Source organism: Hemicordylus capensis, chromosome 5, assembly GCF_027244095.1.
Source record: "Hemicordylus capensis ecotype Gifberg chromosome 5, rHemCap1.1.pri, whole genome shotgun sequence".
Classification (NCBI taxonomy): Eukaryota; Metazoa; Chordata; class Lepidosauria; order Squamata; family Cordylidae; genus Hemicordylus; species Hemicordylus capensis.
In genome coordinates this window covers 10,190,184-10,212,867 of record NC_069661.1, presented here as the reverse complement: position 1 = coordinate 10,212,867, position 22,684 = coordinate 10,190,184, and the positions used below count along the sequence as shown (strand labels likewise).

At 47.1% G+C, this 22,684-nt stretch overlaps 1 long non-coding RNA gene across 1 annotated transcript; it reads right to left on the bottom strand.

Annotated features, from left to right (window-relative positions):
- Nucleotides 1-14,837: 14,837 nt before the first annotated feature.
- LOC128328012 (uncharacterized) lies at nt 14,838-22,425 on the bottom strand. Its single transcript, XR_008308945.1, has 3 exons — nt 22,353-22,425; nt 20,986-21,106; nt 14,838-16,024 (listed from the first exon to the last, which is right to left on the bottom strand). It is a non-coding gene; the product is annotated as an uncharacterized LOC128328012 (long non-coding RNA).
- Nucleotides 22,426-22,684: the final 259 nt, after the last annotated feature.

Genomic DNA, 22,684 nt, shown 5'->3' with positions numbered 1-22,684 from the left:
CGTAGCATTTTTATATTTAACTGCAATGGGTAATGACCCAGCCATTGCTCTGAAGATTACAGATAGGCAGAAACAATGGGAATCCTAGTCCCCTTTGCTAAGCAGGCTCCACCCTGGTTTGCATCTGAATGGGAGACCACATGTGTGAGTATTGTAAAATATTCCCCTTAGGGGATGGGGCTGCTCTGGGAAGCACATCTGCATGCTTGCATGCAGAAAGTTGCAAGCTCTCCCTGGAGATATCCATGATATCTCCTGGTAGGGCTGGGAGAGTCTCCTGCCTGTTACCTTGGAGAAGACAATACTGAGCCAGGTAGACCAATGGTCTGAGTTGGTATAAGGCAGCTTCCTGTATGGCAGCAATTAGCAACCATTCATTCATTTATATCCTGCTCTTCCTCCCATGGAGCCCAGAGCAGTATACATGGTTCTGTTTTAACTCACAAACGTGCTGAGGCTGAGAGAGAAGTGACTGGCCCAGAGCCACCCACTGAGTTTCATGACTGAACAGGGATAAGAGCACAGGCCTCCCTGCTCCTAGACCAATACTCAAACCACTAAGCCAAGCTGGCTCCATTTGGTTGTTTGTGACCAACAGGAAAACATACAGAGGCTATTCACATGATGGGAGAAAATTGGGCTAGTGGAGACTAGCCCGATTTTCTCCCATTGTGTGAACCACCGGGCTCGGCTGCAAGCCCGGTGGTTCCTAAGCGGGTCACCCGCTACAGTGCCCCTGCCCTTAAACCAGGTTTGTGGAGCGAGTGCTCTGCAAACCTGGTTTTTAAAATTGTGAGTAGCAGAGGCGCAGCTCCGTGGCATGGCTACTCACGAGGAGACCCGCTACCGGGAGGCTGAAAAGGCTCGGGGGTCTCTCCAGCATGCCCTGCGCGTTTGTGCAGGGCATGCTGGAGCTCCCGGGGGCCATGTAGCCCCTGCCGGCTCCATCACAGAGCTGTCAGTCATGTGGGTGGCCAATCCGGCAGCCTCCCTAGAGGCTCTTCTCTCAGATCGTGAGAAGAGCCTCACAGAGTTTGAGCCTCTTCTTACGAGCAGTGAGAAAGGCTTCAGAGTGGGTTATGGGGAAGGTGGGTTAGGCGGATCACCCGCCCAGACGGGCAATGGCTCCTGCCGGCACCTCTGAGGGTTGGGGTGTCGGGGGGTGTTGCCTCGTGTCACCCCACCCCCGAAGTTTCAATAATGCACTGTGAGAGTGCACAGCGCATTATGGGGATCTGAATCTGTCAGCCGTGGCTAGACGGGGTTAGGAGAGTGCTCGCTCTCCTAACCCCATCCAGAAGGGTGGCTCTACAAGTGGGTTCACCACCCAGTTTTGCATGTGTGTGTGAATAGCCTCCCAATGTGACTGAAAACAGGCCATAGGTCAGGTCAGCCTCAGATGGAGTTTCTGAACCAAGATGAAGGTTCTCATATTTGAGGTGAACAAAAGCCTGCTTTCTCTTCTGCTCCCACACAAACAAAAACGTACACCACACATTGCAAACAAGCATCTCCGCAAAGGGCTAGCCAAGATATCCCCCCCGACATTCTTTTTTTCTGAGTGCAGAAGGCTTTTTTTTTTCATGAAGAAGCATTCCAACGTGACATCCTCCTCTTGAAGTCTGAATGGGTATGCTCCGGAAAGAAGTACACTACGTGATTCTGTTGGTTATGCACTGCAGTTGAGCTCTAAGGAAGTGAGGGCCAGTTTCCATGTCTCTGTAAGTTTTCTGCCAGCCCAGATCCATGATGCTGTCATTTCCTTCTCCTTGCACATACCTTCTTGCTTGAAACAAAAAATTATTCCTGCTGCTGCTCTGGAAGAAAAGTCTCCACCCCCAGCTCAGTATTTCCAGTGACTGTTGCTGGTGTCTATCTTATGTTCCTTGTTAGATTGTGAGCCGTTTGGGGGCAGGGATACATTTTATTTATCTTATTTATTTGTTATTTCTCTGTGTGAACTGCCCTGAGTCATTTTTGGAAGGGAGGTATAGAAATTGAATGAATGAATGAATGAATGAATCATATGTCTTGCATTCCAAGCTCTTGGATCAACCAACAATCTATCAGTGCCCATCAACTCCTATCAACAACTAGAGCCTGTTTTCATGACCACAGGTTCCTGGATAGGAGAGTTAACCTAGGTCTGGGGCAGCGAGATACTCCAAGTCCAGCAGTTCCAAATCTGGGTAGCCCAGATCTGCTACCCAGGTTAAAAGAGAGGTAAGACGGGTTCTATTTTTGTCCTACCTTTTGTTTTGGTTGGGTAGGCAGCCAGCATGATTTAAATTGTTCCCGGATTACTGGCAGCCATGTTAACCATAGAGTCAGGTGGAAAGTGGGGGACAAGCAGAGGAGAGCTGTTGTTGTATTAAGGGGTGCCTCTCTGCTAATTGCACAATGCATTCTGGGATAGCATAGCTGAGGGCCCCAGTTCCCAAGTTCAGCTCTGGAAACCACTGTTGTGACTTTTTTGTGGGCATGCAAGCCACAGAGCCAAGAGGAGGCTCTAATTGTCTGGGAGCAGGAAGATACGATCCTGCTTTCCCTCCAGCCTACCTCCATTTGGTCATGAGATCAACCTCCTAGTCTGTACCAAAACCTAAAGGGCTATTTTGCTTACTAATGCAGCATGTGTTTCAAGACCCATCTCATGATAACTCCTCAGGGATGGGAGGAGCTGGAAATGATATTCAGAGGAAGGAGAGGAGACTGAAAAATGAATTGAATCCTCTCATCGGTATGGCAAAAGTCGTCTATTTTCCAAGATGCCTAAATGGTTAGAGTGAGAATTCTTATTTTTTAAAAACTCAACCTAATATCTCCAGATAATCTCTTGGGCTGAACTTCTTTACCCCAGATCATACTCTGCTGTGGGAGGGTTTTAATGTTTCTCCTCACACCCATCAAAATAAACAGTAACTGGAACATGTTGTATGAAATGCAAAATAAAATAGGGCACTGTCCTAATCTCAGGCAAAGCAGGAAGGAACACTTTTTTTTAAAAAAAAAATAAAATTCTCCTCAGATAAGCTGTGTGGAGTTTAACATAAAACCCTTCTGTTGAATCAAGCCGTCAAGGGTCAAAGAGGAAATCAGGACTGAATGGGAGGTCATATTGCCTAAACATGAGCTGTTAAGGGCTGAAACCACACATTTGTGTATATCTCAGAGTTCCATATATTCAAGGTGACCACAAAGGCCAAAGGAACATATAGTCCAGAAGGAAGACATGAGTATGAAAGTTGAAAATTGGGTTCAAGACTCACCACAGCCATGGAGTTCATCAGGGGCGTAGCTAGGGAAGAGGGGGCCCTTGTTCATCCCTCTCTCTGGCAGTCCCCCAGAGTGAGGGAGATAATGAAGACAATAGGGAGGGGTGGAGCTGGAGGGCCCTCAGGAGCTGGGGGCCCATGCTCTTTGAACGCTTTCACTCAATTATAGCTACACCCCTGGAGTTCATGTAATACCTTTAGCCACATCTATTTATTCAGTACTGCATTATACTATAGCCCTATTCAGACATCATGTTGTACGTGCATGTAGATGTCTGTACACATGTACAAGTTTTTATGTGAATTAATGCATGTGCAGAGGCACTCTTACCCCTGGACTTTGGGGCCAAAGTCCAGGGCCTCCACAGCCCCTGCCCCACCCCAATCCTCTTTAGTCTGTCCCAGGTGGTGTGGTCACCCGGTTGAGCATGATGATGCTTAATTTGCAGGGGGGTGGTCTCCAAAGGCTTTTAGGTCCAGGCTCCAAAATTACCTCAGTGCATCTCTGCACATGTGCACTCATTTTAAAACTGAACCTTGGTACAGGCCCCCTGTAACAGTGGTGGAGCTATAATAGGGTGGATGGGTTCAAAGAACTCGGATCATTCAGCTGCTGTGAGCCGCCTGACTTGGCCTTCCCCCGATTTCCAGCCGAGCAAGGTTGCTGGGTGCATGTATTGCTGGGTGCACATTTGTTGCTGGGTGTGCATTTCGTTTGTTCTCTTGGAAGTGTTTTATATAACAGACTCTTCATGTGTTAAGATCTCCCTTTCTCCATCAACCTGACAATAACACAAGTATCTTTGGATTTCTTTCTTTCAGTTTAGGTTAGAGGAAAATTCCAAACCGATTGTACTGAGCCAACAAGTATCTTAACTCAATGTGATGTGATTTGTCTTACCAGAGTTTGGATGCCAACCTGTACTATCAAATCTGGCAGACATCATGAGGCATTCAAGCAGAAACAAGCTGCTGAATTTGGAAGTTTCCGTCTGCTCGGTGTTTTGAGAAACACTTCCTTAAAATAAAAGTTACAAGTTCTGAGTTCTTCCTTTGACTCTGCACAAGTTGTGGATCTGAATATTTGAAATGAGTTTGGGAAAGCCTATTGTCTGACTGAGTCTGCCCCAAGCAGGGTGGGAGAACGTGGTTCCAGGGCATGGTAAGAGGGCATATGATACAGCCAGCTTGCTGAAGCGAAACAGATCTAGATTTGGACAGTTACCAGGGGGCAGCACCACAAAGCAGAAAACAACAACTACAAAAGACTTACAAGGTGCAGAAGATTTATGGGAGGAGATCTGGTCTTGTGGTAGCAAGCATGACTTGTTCCCTTTGCTAAGCAGCATCCACCTTGGTTGCATATGAATGGGAGACTTGATGTGTGAGCACTGTAAGATATTACCCTTAGAGGGTGGAGCCACTCTGGGAAGAGCATCTTCATGCTTTCATGCAGAAGGTTCCAAGTTCCCCCTGGCATCTAAAAGACTCTTGCCTGCCACCTTGGAGAAGCCAGTGTGTGTAGACAATACTGAGCTTGATGGACCAATGGTCTGACTCAGGAAATGGCAGTTTCCTATGATCCTAATAAAAAGTAAGTATATATCAATAATCCCAACACATTTCAAAATATATCTTCATTTTGGTTGATCTATCTATCTATCTATCTATCTATCTATCTATCTATCTATCTATCTATCTATCTATCTAATAATAACACCAATACATATGTCTCAAGGTGGTTTACACTAAATTAAAAATGCAAAAATTACAAAAATTATAAGATTCAAAACAACTGAAAATGACACAAACATTTTAAAACAAAATATACCCCAAAGCCTCGTTAAACAGATGCGCCTTAGGAGCTTATCTAAAAGCTGTCAAGGATGTTAAAGCTTTCCTACATTCCAGAGCCTCAGGGCAGTTACAGAGAAGGCTCAACTCTGAGTCACCACCAGATGTGCTGGTGACAACTGTAGGCAGGCCTCCTGAGATTATCTTAATGCATGGTGGGACCCATGGAGAAGAAGGTGTTCTCTTTCTGGGTCTGATCAGTACCTGGATGGGTGACCACCTTAGACCCCAGCTATTCTCCTTGAGGTCCTGCTGTCTGTCAGGACCTAAAGAGAGGGAGCAGGTACTGAGCAAAGTGGCCTGTAGCAGCCTATGAATGATCTAGCATAAGCCCAGTTTGCTAGGCTAAGTGATGGACCTGTCCCCATGGATCTGTTGCACCTACAGCTATAGGACATACCTGAGATGTTTATTCATGGATCCAAATGTTCTGCCACTTCCTGGTGTTCAGCTAGTCCTTGCTTCCTCCTCTTGAGTAGGGTTGTTTTTTGGTATTTGAGTAGCTTGGATATAATGACCTTTGTCCATAATATGGGCGAGAGGGGGCAACATCTCTCTATCTCCATTTATAGTCAACAGAAGCCTGTAGCCAAGCTTTTCCTAGACTGTACCACTTCAGACTACAGGTGGATCTCTCTCTCTCTCTCTCTCTCTCTCTCTCTCTCCCTTTACCTATATACCTATACCTTTACTTATATCTGTAGCTATACCTAAACTTCCCCACCCCCAGCCCTACTGGGGTAATCTTCCAGTAATTGAGCCGGCAGTTGTGTGGGTGGCTTCTTCGGCTGCCCGGAGCAGACTGCCTGCTCGTGTACAGGGAGAGAGGGCTAAGCCCGCTCTCCCTGCTCACCCTCCCCAGGCTCTTCTCACTGATCGTGAGAAGAGCCTCATCATCTTCCTCACTCTGAGGGGACGCCGGGGAGAGGGGTGAACACGGTCCCCCTCTCCCCTAGCTACATCTCTATCTCTGCTGCATGTCAATCCAGATGGGAAGGGTGAGGGGAGAACTGGCCATACCTTCCCCAATCCTGGATGAGCCTGGCCTTCAGCTCCTGTGTGGAGATTGTGCTGTGTGTCTTTGTGCAATTTCAATACGGGGTTTGATACAGAGTAGATGAACCACCTGAAAGCAAAACCTCAGCTGCAAATGGCTGGAAAAGAGAGATCAAGCACAGCATTGCTTACCAAGCTGGCAGGGAGGTTAACTTTCTATCATGCTTCATAACAGCCCCAATTGGAATTGTGTTAGAGTGCAGGGGGAACGTGAACAGCGGAACCACTGGGAATTCCTCTCATGATTGACCTCTTGTAGGAGAGAGAAATCTATTTGAAGAAGCAAATTGACCTTGCTGGCTATACAGAGCAACAACTCCACCCAGTGAAACAACAATGCCTCCCTCACCCACTCCATCCTCATGCAAGCAGTCTAAAAGCAAATGCAAGGCAATGCAAATGCAAATTCAAGGCAAGCAGCAGCCTTTTAAAGTTTGGGAGAATGGAAATGGTGTGACTTGTCACCTGGACCTGTCACCTGGACCATTCAAGTGTTGGTGTCAGCTAAACCTGAGAGGAGAGAGCAATCGGATAGAGAGTTGGTTGTGATCAGGGTACCACCACCAAAAAGACTCTACCCCTGGCCACCACCCACTGAAATTATATAAGCACAAGAACTAATGGAGGAGAAACCACTATGTAGATCTTAAATTCCAGGCAGATTCTGAAGATGGTGCTTCAGGTATACGCCCAATATACTTTGATGTATTGCTTTCTTCCGGGGCAAAAAAATGTTCTGTGATCGCACATAACATGGAATCGAGGGTCCAATGGAACTACAGTTCACACACACACACACACACACACACACACACACACACACACACACACACACACAGAGCGCACTAACCTCAACTCATTCAGATGAAACAGAAAGGAACAAAACTACAGTCAGGGAGACTGCAGAGAGGAGAGGGAACTGGCTGTGCAGAGGAACTGGCTGTGTGGGCTTTCTTCTGTCATGAAAGACAGCTCCAACAGCCAATCACAGCTTCCTTCCTCAACTCCAGTTACAATGAGCACAACCTGAAGTTCAGCATTTGGATGTATCACAGCCAGCTGCAAACCACAGATAAGGAAAAGTGAAACTCACTACAGCCTGAGGTTTCAAATTGGAGTTTGGGAAGGGAAACCTCGGATCGCTTTTCTGACGGGACTGGGCTTTCACTAATTTGGACATAAAAAGAAAGTCAGGCTCCTTTAACTCTGGTATCCCATTACGTGCTAATGGGGCCAGTGATGAAGTTAGGGCTTGGTTCCAACATGATTCACTTCGAACTAATACAATGGTTGGGGGGGGGGGGAATGCTTTGCAGATTTTTTTTTTTTTAAGGGGAGCCAACAGTTTCATTTCAAGAAATTCTTGTTCTTGATTCTGTGGGGTGGGGTGGGAAAAATTATTCTTTCCCATGTGCAGCTCCTACTCTGCCTGTCATAACAGATCAGGATGTGCATGTACCGAGGTTCGTGCACGGGTTCAGTGTTGCACCATTTTGGATGAGGTCCAAACCAGCTTGGTGTGTGGGGAGGGGAGCAGGGTGCAGGATCTTTTTTTAAAAAGGAGAACAGGTCCTGACCTACTCTCCGCCATAGCATGTAGCTTCCAGCTGCGGCAGCACTTGGCCCAAGAAGCAGCATTCACATGGTGTTCACACATGTGTGGGTGCCATTTGCATGGTCAGCAACACCCATGCAGACCACACAAATGTCGACCGTGCATGTCCAGACACCATACTGGTGCCGTGCATGCTGGTGCCGTGTGGGGGTTCTTGGTCCGAGAGCTGCCACAGCAGGAAGCTGCATGTGGAGGTGGAGAGCAGGTAAAGACCTGTTCTCCTTTGTTTAAAGATCCCACTCCCCACTCACCTCCCCATGACACTGAACCAGTTCGTACCTCATCCGAACCGGTTTGGTGCTGAGCCTCTGCACAGACCTCAGTTAGTGCACATCCCTAATAACAGACAGTGCTAACTGAAAATGGAAGCCTAGCTGTTCAAAGCAAACTTGCCTAGAAATGTAAATACTATAAGCCGATCACAATTACCTTGATTTATTCCAAATGCAGAAACTGAACTTCCATAGTACAGAAAATGGAAGGGAAGCACAAATTTCTGCTTATTTGTCTGCTTACTTATCATTCTTAAGGTTAGAGAAAGCCACAGGTGTTTCCCCTCATCCTAACAGCCTTTTGAGATATTGATGTGTGTTGTGGCATTCTTCTTCTAAACCTCTTTCCCCCTAGGCTAAACGCAAAAGGTTCTTAATACATTTTCTCACATCTTGCATTCTATGATCCTTTTCATCTTGAATGGTTTAACTATGGGATAGTGAAGCCCTCTAGACAAAAAAAGATCTAGATGAGAGTCCTTGAAGAAGAAGAAACCACCCCCACCCCACAAAAAAGCCCACTAGGTTTTCTAAGTGCTTTTCAAGCATAGTTTCAACATGCTAGAATAGGCCTAGGAGTTTAGCTGGTCACTTCACACCAATAAGGAAAAGAATAAGAACAATGTAAACCTCTGGAGCACTTCTTATGCTTTTGAATTATGTTTGTTTATTTTTAGTAGGGTTCTAGCAAAATGTATCGTATTTTTATTTATTGTTACATTTATATACCACCTTTCATTAAAACAACCCCAAGGCGGTTTACCCCCCAATTAAAACAAAACTATTAAAAATACACAATTAAAATATAAGCTAAAATATAAAAACATAGATCTGACTAAAAAGATTTAAAATGCAAGCATACAATAACCATACAAAATACAAAGAAGCAGCAGTAGAGACAATCATATACAAGCCTGGATAAAAAGCTAAGATTTCAAATGCTTTCTAAAAACTGTGATGGGGACCGGGGAGCAAAAAGCCACTGGGAGAGCATTCCAGAGTCTGGGGGCAGCAACAGAGAAGGCCCTGTCCTTCGTGCATGACAGTCGAGCGTCCCTCATTGTCAGCACTTGGAGCAGAGCCTCCTCAGATGACCTCATCAAGCGGGCAGCAACCCTTGGGAGCAGGCGGTCTTTCAGGTATCCCGGGCCCAAACCGTTAAGGGCTTTAAAGGTCAAAGCCAGCACCTTGAATTGGACCCAGAAACAAACTGGTAAGCAGTGCAGAACTTTCAAAATGGGTGTGATGTGATCCCAGCAGGCAGCTCCAGATAAAACCCTAGCTGCTGCATTTTGCACTAGCTGCAGTTTCTGAATATTCTTCAAGGGCAGCCCCATGTAGAGCGCATTACAGTAATTCAGCTGTGATGTGACTAAGGCATGGGTAACTGTGGCCAGACTGCCTTCTTGAGAAGGCAGTCTGGCATCCTGTTTCCCACAGCAGCCCACCAGATGCCTCAGAGAAGCCCACAGACAAGAGCTGAGAGCATGCCTTACCTCCTGCTGTTGCTCCCTTTCAACTGGTCTTCAGACATATATTGCCTCTGAGGCTGGAGGTAGCCCATAGCCACTGGACTAGTAGCCATTGATAGATTTATTCTCCATAATTTTGTCTAAGTCCCTTTTAAAGTCATCCAAGCTAGTGGCCATCACTGCATCCCGTGGCAGAGAATTCCATAGATTAATTATGCGCTGTGTAAAAAAGGACTTCCTTCTGTTGGCCCTAAATTTCTTGGCCAGCAATTTCATGGGATGATCTCTGGTTCTAGTGTCGTGAGAGAGGAAGACATATTTCTCTCTGTCCACTCTCTCTTCTCCATGCCTAATTTTATAACCTCTATCATGTCTTCCCTTAGTCGCCTCTTTTTCAAACTAAAGAGTCCCAGATGCTGTAGCCTTGCCTCATAAGGAAGGAGCTCCAGGCCCCTGATCTCATTGGTTGCTTTTGGCAACTTTTCCAGTTCCATTTTTTTCCATAGCATTGGTCAGCCATGGAAATGGAGGGGAAGCCATTTCAATAGGAATCGGGCCTGCTGAAAAATGCTGTGGAAATGGGGGTGAGGGTTAGGAAGCTTACCAAGAGTGGCAGTGGAGGTATTTCTATTGATTTAAAAGCACAAAAAGTTCTTCAGCAAAAGTAGAAGCAGCACTAGTGGCAGATGTGCTGCCCAGTTCCACATCAACACAATTTCACTTGCCAGAATGCAATGGGATGCATCACATGACACAATATGACATGTTTTCCCTGTGCATTCTGGGAAGGAAAATAGTGTTGGTGGAGAGAACCTCTCACTGGTGAACCTCCCACTGTGACTGCTGCTCATTTCTGCTGAGAGCTTTTTCTTAGTATCAAGAGGACTTCATGGATTTACACTCACAACCCCAAACACACAGTCACATGTGAAGGGGCAGTTTGGATTAAATTCCCTCATGGGATTAGGAGAAAAGGGATGTGGTGCCAATGCATTATCTGAACTGGCCCAAAGATGGAGCATGAAAAGCATATGTTGGGAGGGCATTCCATAAGTCTTAGGGAAAGCAGCTTGTGGGGAAAGGGATAACGCCTCCATCTTCTAGTACTGCAGCCCACATCTGATCCCCCCTCTCTATGGCTCCCTTTAACTTTTTTAAAGGTAGGAGATCTGATCATGCTTCTTCCATAATGTTATCTAGCATAGGTTTGGAATAGACTTATAAAATAATGTTATCCCGCATTATTTTGCATAGGAGAGAATATTTCGGAGACATATTCTACCCATTCTATTAAATGTATCAGAGAATATTCTTGTATTCTTGTATCAGAGAATATTCAAACAAGTCTGGTTTGGAATTATCTGAGATATATTCCTAAGAAGATGTTACCAACATGGGGTCCCCAAACATTGTTGGACTACAATCCACATCATTTCCAGCCTTCAGCCATTGTGGCTTGTAGAGGTAATCCAACAATATCTGGGGATGGGGTCATAACCCAGTAGTAGAGCATCTGCTTTGCTTGCAGAAGGTCCCAGATCCAGCCCCTGGCAGCATCTCCAGGCAGGGTTGGGAAAGACTCCTTTCTGATGTACGAAACCTGGGTGTTGGCCATTTGGAAATTCAGTGCATTCCATGGTCGTTTGGAAGGAACCAGAGCTTTTGAGGGACATTCTCTGTCATTCATTTTAGTACATTCCCTAGAGCATCTGCTTTGCATGCAGAAGCTCCCAGGTTCAATCTCTGGCATCTCCAGATAGGGTTGGGAGAGACCTTGGAGACCAGCTGCCAGTCACTGTAGACAATTCTGAGCTAGATAGACCAATGGTCTGACTTGGTATAAGACAGCTTCCTATGTTCCTAAAATCTGGGGACCCAAGGTTGAGAACCTCTATCCTAAGCCATAAAGGCTTAGAAGAGAGCTGTTCTTGTGGCAGCAAGTATGATTTGTCCCCTTAGCTAAGCAGGGTCCACCCTGGCTGCATATGAATGGGAGACTAGAAGTGTGAGCACTATAACACATTCCCCTCAGGGGATGGAGCCACTCTGGGAAGAGCATCAAGGTTTCAAGTTCCCTCCCTGGCATTTCCAAGGTAGGGCTGAGAGAGATTCCTGCCTGCAACCTTGGAGAAGCTACTGCCAGCCTGTGAAGACAATACTGAGCTAGATAGACCAATGGTCTGACTCAGTCTATGGCAGCTTCCTATGTAAAGGACCATGGAAGTAAAAAAGAAAGGAAAAAGCTTTTTGAATCAGTCTCAGAGATACCCCAGGAATCAATACAGTTGCCCCCCTACTTTATTATGTTCCCAAAGAAAGCCCCCTCCACAGGCCCCACAACATTAGCAAGCCAAACAAACCTTACTGAGGAAAACCCATTTTTAATTAAGCCACCATTAAATACAGGTAGCATCAGCTATGGGACATACAGCCAAGTTGACGAAAGCTAGTCATCTTCTTGAGGAAACAGCGAGCCCTTTGCCAGACAAAACAAGCTCCCTTGACGCATAGACAGTCTTAACTTCACCTTACCTGTGCATAGTTGCCTCATTTTAATTAAAGTACCAAAAGAGCCGCTAGGACTGTGTAGGGATGGACACTTTCTCATCGTGACATTTACATGGAAATTAAATTCACACACATTTCGTTTGTACAAATCTGCCTGTCAGTGAAAATGAAAATGAAACTGGTGCATGGGAAACACTGAAATATTATTAATTCAGAGAGCTGACTCTTAAAGCCATACGGTTTTAGGTGTTCCGGGCCCGACTTCCTCCCAACTGGACCACTCAAGGTCTCACACAATTCTGTCCTTTCTCTTCTTTTTTTCTTTTTAAAAAAGCTTTTCAAATTGCCGCTGCTGGTGGCGGCGGCGGCAGCGAGAGATTAAGCATCTTGTGGCCCCATCGCCACAGCGAGGAGGGTAGGGTGGTGAGGATGAAGCCCCTGCTTTCTACTTCTGAATGCGGCTGCAGCAGCAGGATAGGTGGCAGCCCGTGAAGGCTGCACAGCGGCTGCTGTGGAGAGTGGGGGACGAGAGGTGCCCCCCTTTTACATTAAAATGCCACTGCCTACACGGTGGAATGGGACAGCTACAGCAGGGACTGGGAGAGTTGTGGTGGGAGAGGAAGTTCCCCCATTTTACCTTAAATCAGCTTCTAGCTCCCCTCCTCCTTCCCAAATGAGTGCACGCTCCTCAGTGGCGGCATGCCTGGTGGCCATGGCACCCCATGGCATGTGTTCTATATTGAATACATACAAGGGTGTGTGCATGTGGGTGTGTATGGGTGGCCCCCCACCCCCTGTACTTGTAAAGGGGAACCCTCACTGGATTCCCCTTTACAAGTATATTGGCTGCATGAACTCCCTGAACCAGTTCGATCTAACAGAATGGACCAGCCAGTCGGTTCTACCAAACTTGTTTGGAGCAAGGCGGTTCGGTTCGAATTGCTTCAAATGTGAACCGAACCGCGTTTTTTGGTTCGTGCATACCCCAGCATAGGCCTTTTGAGGTCTTCTTTCCTTCTTCTATGCAAATGGTTCCAACTGAAGGCAGCCACCATGGTTTCTATCCATGAAAGCTCACAGGAGACCTTTGTAGTATGAGGGAGACTGTTTCTCTGCTTCTGTGCCCCTCATTCACTATTTTCATGTTTCAATTTGTTGCTTTTAGAAGCCATCCCCTTGGTTCAGCACTCCAAAGGATTATTTTGCCATGCTGCTAAATTACTCAAAAATGCACACATTACAGAGCAAAACCCGCCTTGGCTATTTTTTCCTTTTTTCCCCTTTGAAAAGCGTGGAGAGAATAATTATCTAATTTACAGCCACTGCAGCAAATGACTGTAATAAAGCAGGGCTCTCCTATTTAGGATGAAACACATTACGTGCCTCCTCTAAAACATGTTTAATTATCGGGTGGGGGTGGGAGTAAACATACCATTTCCCAAGGAAAAAAAGGACCAGTCTCTCGTTAAAATGCTAGTGTGACTAAATCAGTAGTGGAGAAAAAGAAAATAAAGGCTTCCCACCTAAAACATGTGATAAGTGGCACATCTGATGGCAAACACTCGGCTTGATAAAACATATGCCTATTGTACACACTGGGGAGCTGGTAATAAGCAGAGCTCACACAGTAAGTGATGTCCTCACTGTGACTTCTTCAGAGGTCAGGTGCAGTGGATGCTGATGTGAGACAGGAAAGCTGTTCCCACGAGCAGCCTAACCCAAGATAGGGCAGCCCAGCCTGGGTTAGGCTGTTCATGTGCAGCACCAGGATCCATGCGGATCCTGTCGCTGTCTGCCCACCGGACCCAGCTTTTAATCCCAGCCTTTTACCAAGGTTAAGGACATGGGTGCATACTTAACCCCAGTTCCGGAATGGTGTGACCACTTGGGCTGCTGGCTGCTTGAGCAGACAGAGAGACAGGCTCCTAGAGTGCCCATCACATGGGGGGTATCCCCCAATGCACCACGTTCAATTCATGGTGCATTGTGGGAGATGCAGAGGCGCTCTTACCCCCGGACCTTGGGGCCCCATTCTGTGGCCTCCAAGGTCTGGGAGGGCATCCAAATGACTGGGGGGGGCATCTCCTGCCACCCTGCACCCCGCTCCGCTACTGCCCCACCATGCTGAACCACAGCTTTTCTGTAATTTTGGCCTCCATGTGCATGCCCGGGGGGTGGGGGGTGAGCTGAGCAGGCTTCCCTCCCCCATGGCAGCGGTGGGTGGAGCAACTGCTGGGCCTGTCTTTCTGGCCCAGCAGCCCTTGAACATTGAGGCACACCTGCGCAATGCAAACAGATCATTGCAAGGCACAGTTTGTGCCACCTGCCGCCACCATGGGAGAGTGTGGGAGGCCTGCTCGGCTTGCCCCCTTGCGGCACACATGGTGGCTAAAATTACAGAAAAGCTGCAGTTTGGCACAGTGGGGCCTTGTGGTGGCAAGGTGGGGCTCACAGTGGTGGTGGTGGGGCTCGTGGGGGGCTCGCGGTGGCAGAGGGGCCTTATGGCGGGAGTGTTCCAAAATCACCTAGTTGTGCCACTGGGGAGATGTGGAGGCCGGGGCGCATCATCCAGGCCTCCAGAGATCCATGTAGCATGCAGCAGCATGAACTGTGTGGGAGCATGGTCCATGCTTCCCACCACCATCGAAAGATCGTTGGTGGGGGAGGTAAGGTTGGCACAGTCTTCCCCTCACCTGCTCACCCGCCCTCCCCTCCTCCTGGTCATGTGCATAGCTTTAGGGTCTTCTCTGTGGTGGCAACAAATTGAAGCAATTCACTCCCCAAGGAGGCTCCTCTTTCTCCTCTTTATTAGCTTTTGGGCACTGGGGAACAACAGAGTTATTTCAAAGGGCATATGGATCTCAATAATTTTGAATTCAATTACCATAGTTTCTTGGGGTTTTTCCTGATTGTACTTGTGAATAGTTTTACTGACTTTGTGGGCATAGTTCTGTTTTTAACTTCGAAGATGACTTGGGGACTGAGTTTGCACTGAAAAGCAGGCTCACAGGGCTGGACCATGGGCAGCAGGCAAGAGGAGATGCAAGTCCAAGTCCTGGATTGGGCAGAAGGAGACAAGCTGGTAGCCAAAAAGGACAAGAACCAGAAGCTCTAGCCATGAGCCAAGAATCAGAGGTTCACCTAGCAGACATTCAGGAGTCAGAAGGTCAAGTCAGTAGTCATACACCACAGTAGTCACACCAGAGGCCATGCCGAGAAGCGAATCAGGAGCCAGAGAGGCAAACCAGTCATTAGAAGCCAGGAGCAAACATAGGTCACACCAAACAGGCACAGAACAACACACAAGCACCAAGCAGGTTTTGGTCTGCTTCAGTGAGCCTCTTATCATCTTCAGGTCAGTTCAGACATAGCAATAAACTGGAGTTTCCTTCACCTCCTGTTCCCAAACAGGAATGTTTGAAATGGGAATTGGAGTTCCTAAAACAAAAATTGAGCCACGTTTTCCCTCCCCTAACAGCACTTGTTACATTCAGTATATATTGAGTTACGCTGCCAATAATGGCATTTTGGTGGTGCCTCCAGTACATCTGATCCAGGGATTTGAGTTTGCCTTGACTCAAACTGGAGTTGAGGGAGGAAGCTTTTCCCTCGCTCTGGCTCCTATTGGCTGCACGAGCTGTCCTTCAGGACATAAGGAAACCCACAGAGCCAGCTCCTCCACCTCTCTGCAGTCTTGCTGACTGCATTCGGTGAAACTGCAGTAGATCTGAACTCAGACTGGAGAGTGGGGCCAAGATTCCTGATCATGGAACCAAGATTCCACTGGATCTGCAGTGCCATGTGTTATCTGAACCGGCCCTTGCTGTCAGCAGAGAAGGGAATAGCAAGCCTCAAGCAAGGCCACCATAGGGGTTGGAGATTCTAAAGCTGGTGTAGTGCAGCAGGTCATCAAAGGGACAGTGGTAAGCAGAATCTCAGCTTCAGCGAACTCTGACACAGGATATAGGTCGCCTAAATAAATAACAGAATGAATACATAAGGGATGTGCAGAACTCCCCTGAGAAATGTCAATTGTCTCATAGAAATTTGTTCGGCTTCCCTTGAAAATTCTCAGATGCTTCATATTGGGAGGCAACCCACCATTCGTTTCAAATTCCACTTTGTGTTGAAGTTCAGTGCTAAGTTTAGGGAGGTGCAGAAACTGCCTCAGAGATGTCACCTGCCTTGCAGAAATGCATTCATGGAACATGTTCCCACTCACCCAAGCATGTCTTGATCATGCCAGATTTGCCCCACCAGGCCTTAAGGGAGCACAAAACTGGTAGGGTGCAGTGATTGGCTAAGGGGTCTGGGCAGGTGGAGTAAGCCAGTTGTTGTGAGGCAAGCCTGCCTTCGCTCAGTTTTAGAGTGGCATCCCTTCTTCCTGCCCTCGAGCAGATGTGGGCTGCTCTGCTCATCCCTTGCGGGGGCTGGGTAGGAATTTCCAACTTCTGCTTAAAACTGGCCTAGTGTGCGTGCGTGTGTGTGTGTTTTGCCTACATCATACTTAGTTACATAGGTCTTCCTGATCACAACGAGCAGGAAAAGTGTGGGTCTGAGGATGTGTAGACCACTTTAACAATGAGCATCCTAAGGTCCATGTTTGGCATAGGGAGGTGTTCTACTCATTCCCTAGAGGCTGTCTGGCCCAGGAAGCCATGGCTGGGATGCAGCCATAGCTCAGTGGTAGAGCATCTGCTTTGCATGTAGAAGGTCCCAGGTTCAATCTCGGACATCTCCAGGTAGGCCTGGGAAAGACTTCTTCCTGAAACCTTGGAGAGCTGCTGCCAGTCAGTGTAGACAATGCTGGGCTATATGGACCAGTGGTCTGACTCTGAACAAGGAAGCTTCCACTGTTTCTATGACTCCTCCATTTGCGGGGAAGCTTTACCAACCTTAAATTCTGCCTGGTTTGTGAGGGAGGTAAAGCTTCCTTCTCATACCTTGACCTGATTGGGTTGGCTAAGGAGAGCACCAAGCAGTCTTAGGGCTGTATTGATGCTCATACTTGCAGCTGGACTTGCAGCTGGGCCAGCCTATTAGCTTAGAGCTGAGATCCTACACTGTAATGGGGGGTAGAGGGCCAAGCCCCTTCTTTGATAATAATTGCCATTAATTAATTAATAATGATGTGGCCCATTTCATTCAGCTATTGCCTTGTGTCTTCATTGGTGTGGGGATAATCCTTTCTTCTTGGAAGGAACTCTGAAATTTGTCTTGAATGTCACTGTTCTAAAATGTCAATGCCAGCCCTAAAATATATAGGTTCTATTTGTCTTCAGCCTATGTCTGCTTATATTTTAGGCTGTACTTCCTGCTCCAGCATGTGGTCTTGTGGGCTTGGGACAATTTTACTGATCACGCTGTTCTGTTAAGGCAGGTGGTGGAATCACCCAAATGCTCAAATAATCTAATCTCCACTGCAATAACAGAGATGTCAACTGGACTGCAATCTGCTACTTCTTTTATCTTTCTCATAAGCAAGGATATTCCTGGACAACGAAGGAAGGAAGGAAAAAAGGATGGTCTGTCCCACTTCATATAAACAACTCCTAGAGCCAGAAAAGCAGGCTGGCAAAATGAAAGCAGGAAACAAAATCTGTTCCCTACAGCCAACCTTTGAATATTGATGATGAAAAGTTTGAAAAGCGATGGAATGAGGATGGCTGAATTAGAGGTATGCTGTGGAGTTATTGGGGGCAATTTGAAGGGTTCGCATATGGAGACAAAGACTCACCAGCAAAAAAGAGATTTACTGTCAAGCTGGAGATAGATAATAGCTTTTTCAGAGAGTTGAAAGTAGTATGGCAGAAGCATCGTTGCCTGTGGTATGTATACTCACCCTATTATTAAATCTGAGTCACAATGATAACTCAGAGGCCAACTCATGTAAAATCAGAGTGGTTTTTCTTTTCACAGGAGAACCACGATATGCAGTGCATTTGCAGCCAGTATGTGCCACAGCTCACACGAGTAGACCACTCACGGAACATGTTAGGAACATAGGAAGCTGCCTTCTAATGAGTCAGACCATTAGTCCACCTAGCTCAGTACCCAGACCAGCAGTGGCTTCTCCAAGGTTGCAGGCAGGAGTCTCTCTCAGCCCTATCTTGAATTGCCAGGGAGGGAAAGTGGTACTTTCTGCATGCAAGCATGCAAATGCCCTTCCTAGAGTGGCCCCATCATGTATGGGAAATACCTTACTGAGCTCACACATGTAGTCTCCCATTCAAATGTAAGCCAGGGTGGACCCTGCTTAGCAGAGGGGACAATTCATGCTTGCTCCCACAAGACTTGCTCTCCTCCCATATTGTCAGAACCCACTACTGATTCACTGACATCCTGACTTCTTAAGCATGTGCATGGAGCACACAGACAACTCCCCCAGCCAGAGGACAGATATGTTAAGCCACTGAGGATCAGTGCTGTATTTCCTCCCTCACAGAGAGCTTCCAGATTCTGAGCAATGCTTGAAATTAGTAGCCCTCTGGCACAACAACACCACACTGGTGGAACTTGCCAAGAACTGGGGGAGTTGCCAAGGGCTCCGGGTATGCCCCCACAGAGCCTCCGATGTTTTTATCGAACATGAATGGTGTATTCAATTATTATCATACTGTGTTTGGATCTGCATTATTTTAAGAGCTGCTGTGGTTGCAACTTCAGGGGGAAAGTGGGATATAGTTTAAAAATCTAATCAAATCTTTGCATATGTTTGACATGCTAAGAATACCTGGAACAAAATGATTTTATCAGAGATGAATTGAAAATTGTGGCTCAGGATGATAGGAGTTATAGTTCAGCAACATCTGGGGGACCACAGATTGGGAACACCAGGAATAAAGGAACCAAGAAAATCCATGCCTGGGATCTACTCTGAACTTTGGCATCCAGCATCATAGAGGGGAGAGGAACACAGCTACTTGAGAGGCAGCAGTTAGCTTGCAGGACAAAAAATGCAGCCATTGCTGTAGGGATGCAAGCTGGGAAGCTACAACAGTTGAATGACGATGCAGCTCCATTGCCAAGACACCAGGAATGCTTCTCTTGGAAGGGTGGATCCTGGATATATAGCAGATTAGAAATCTACTGCAGTGTAGTAGATTCAGGGTGGGAATAACTCCCTCCCCTTAGAGCAGGGATGCTCCACTTCTGTCCTCCTGCAGATGTCGGCCTACAACTCCCATAATCCATAGCTATTGGCCACTGTGGCTGGGAATTATGGGAATTGTAGTCCAGAAACAGCTGGAGGGCCTAAGTTGAGCAGGCCTGCCTTAGAGACAGAGGATCAGGGATGAAGGGATGAGGCGTGACTTCAGATGGGAAAGGTAAGAGTAGGACCTTGAGAAAGGCGGTGGAGAACATGCCCATCCATCCTAACAGGAGAGCCCCAGGACACAGGGTGTGCTCATGCTCTGGGCAACAGGGCATATACCACCTGTCTGCTCTTCCATTATAGGAAGTTTCTTGGCAACTGGGTTTTAGGATTCTGCCTTCTTCAGTCATGGCTGCATAGTATTGGTTCTGCACATTCACTCAATAAGAACATGGACACATCCGGAGACTCAGTGGTCGGCATCCTGGCTTATGATGTGTGCATGCAGCAAAGGTAGCATGGGTGCATTCACTGTGTTCCAGAGCAAAGGATCATCCTTAAGCATCCTCTCCGACCCACTTCAAAATTGGCCCCTTGGTACATAGAAGAACGACAGGAGCGGAAGCAGCAAGGTAGATAACTGGAACTCAAATCCAACAGATTACAACACAGAGCGCATTTGAATGCCTTTGCTCGAGCAAGACATGTAGCAAAGAAGCAATCCTTTTCTGCCCACATCAGTGGCAGAGCGAGGACACATAGCCACATTAGCAAACCGGGCTGTGTGCTCCATTTGCAAGTAAACTCTGGCTGGTGCCACAATTGCAAGGTGGCTGGTAGTGCCTCTCCCTGCCCCATGGTTCTGTTTTTGAAAGGCTTCAGCCAGTGCTTGGCCCTGTTTGCTAATGTGGCCACACTCCCTCCATCTGAAGTCAGATGCAGGGTGTGTGGCTGGAGCACCAGGTGTGGCCTCGGAGCATGGCAGCCTGGGTTCTTCGAGCCCCACCCCACGCCATTGTGGCTCTGCCCTTGGCCCACATGCATCCACAAGCTTACATCCAGTGGAGTTGTCTAGGGTTCTGAGAGGGCTATGACATGCCCCTAGTCACTTGAATCAGAATTTGGAACCATCACTTACATGTTGTGGTGTTTTAATGAGTTTTTGTGTGGATAAAATCTCTCGTATTTGCGCCAAGTTAGAATCAGCCTCCACGATCACTACAGAGTCTACTGCTGCAGAGGTGTCCAGCAACTCCATTTATCCGATTAGGCTGGATCAGTTTCAGTTTATGACTCCTGAGAATTTGGGCAAGCTTTTTGGAATGGTGCAGCCTACTTCCTGACCTCTTGGCCCTTGTCCAAGATGGCTTATACTATCTGGTAGAGGGATTGTTGTAGAAGCTTGGCAGATATTATAAATCTTCTCTGAGGGAGGGCAGGATGCCTTCCTGTCTTAAGCAGGCAATTATTAGACATATTCTGAAGAAGCCTACATTGGATTCCTCAGAGTTAAGCAATTATAGGCCTGTCTCCAACTTTCCAAGGCTGGGCAAAGGAATTTGGAGGTTGGTGGCCTCCTAGCTCCAGATAGTCTTGGGAGAAACTGATTATCTTGACTCATTTCAAATTCATTTCCGGTTGGGCTATGGGGTAGAGACTGCCTTGATTGGCCTGATAAATTATCTCCAATGGGGAATTGACACACTCAGAGAGAATAACTCTATTGGTCCTTTTGGCTCTCTCAGTGGCTTTCAATCCTACAGACAATAGTATCCTTCAGGACCATGTGAGAGGTCTGGGAGTGGGAGGCAATGCATTGCAGTGGTTCTGCTCCTACCTTTTGGGCAGATTCCAAATGGTGAAGCTAGAAGAGCATTTTTCTTCAAAATTTGAACTTTCATATGGCGTCCCAAGGCTCCATACTGCTTCCAATGCTCTCTAACATCTACATGAACCTGCTGGGAGAGATCATCAGGATATTTGGTACAGGGTGTTATCAGTATGCTTACAATACCCAAATCTATTTCTCCATGCCAGAGTCATCAAGGAAATGTATAATCTCCCTAAATGCCTGCTTGGAGGAAGTGATGGGCTGGATGAGGGATAACAAATTGAGACTGGATCCCAATAAGGTGGGGTTGCTTATTGTGCAGGGTTGAAACTCACGAAACAATTTTGATTGAGGGGAGCAATCAGGTACTAGCGTGCAGATGCTCTGTGCGGGATAAGCTAGTAATCTATAAAGCCCTAAACAGCTTAGGCCCAGTCTCTTTAAGAGAGTTTCTCCTGTCAAAATAAGAGCCTCCCCATCTCAGAAAGCTTTTCAAACGTCTTTAAAGATGCATTTATTCACCCAAGCTTTTTTATGAGACATTTTTATTGGATGTTTTTAATTGTCTTAATGTTTTTATCTTGATTTGTTTTATGTTGTTTTAAACCTCCCAGAGATATTTGGGGCAGTACACAAATATTATAGACTAGCTTAACCCACGCAAAGCATCTGCGCGCTAGTACTTGATTGCTCCCCTCACCCCCTGCCACAGCCCCCCTCACCTCAGAGATCTCTCCACCCTCACCTGAGCCACATTCCTGCTGCTCCTCCTCCATCCCTTTACTCCATTCCCCTCACCCCTCTTCATTGCAGCTGCAGTGTTGCTGGCACATATTGGCCAAGTTACAGCCAACTATTCCCAGAGAACTCTCCACCCTTACCCAAACCCTGCTCCTGCTCTTCCCCAAAGGAGCAGCAGCAGCAGCAGCGGTTGACTGGGCCCTTCCGTGCTGCTGCCACAGCCATGGCCACTCATTCCCCTCAGGCCGCTGACAGGCCTGGGCCCATCCCTTGACTGCCTGCCTCCCTCTGCCAATAGCCCTGGTAGCCCCAAACAGTAGCAGTGGTTGACTGGTCCCTTCCTTGCTGCTGTTGCCGCCACTGCCGCCATGGCTGCTCATTCCCCATAGGCTGCTGACAGGCTCAAGCCTGTCCCTCACCCTTTCTTCTTTCTCTCTTCCCCTCCCTCCTTTTTCTCTCTTTCTCTCCACTCGCTCGACCCATCTGTCTCTCTTCCCGTCCCTTCTTTCTCTCTCTCTTCCTCCCTAAGTTAACAGATCTTGTCCATCTTGTTTCCTCATATAATTCACACAACGGCAACCTCCTTCTCCTGAAGGGGCTATTTCCTCCCTCACAACCCCCTCTTTGCAGACCTCTGCCCACTATCCTTTTATATAGAGAGATTCCCCTCCTCTACAATCAAGAACATCTTCTGACCAGTAACAGTTGCATTCCAACTGACCTTAACCATCACAGGCTCCTCCTCCCTATCTGCATATGGAATCCACACTGCCCAATCACCATGGTGCTTCTGCTCTCACAAGCTCCTCCTCCCAATCTGCATATGGAATCTCCACTGCCCAATCAGGTGCTTCTGCTTGAGAACTCTCACGAGACCTGCGACACACAGGATTAGCCACAGGTATGCCTTAGATAGATAGATAGATAGATAGATAGATAGATAGATAGATAGATAGATAGATAG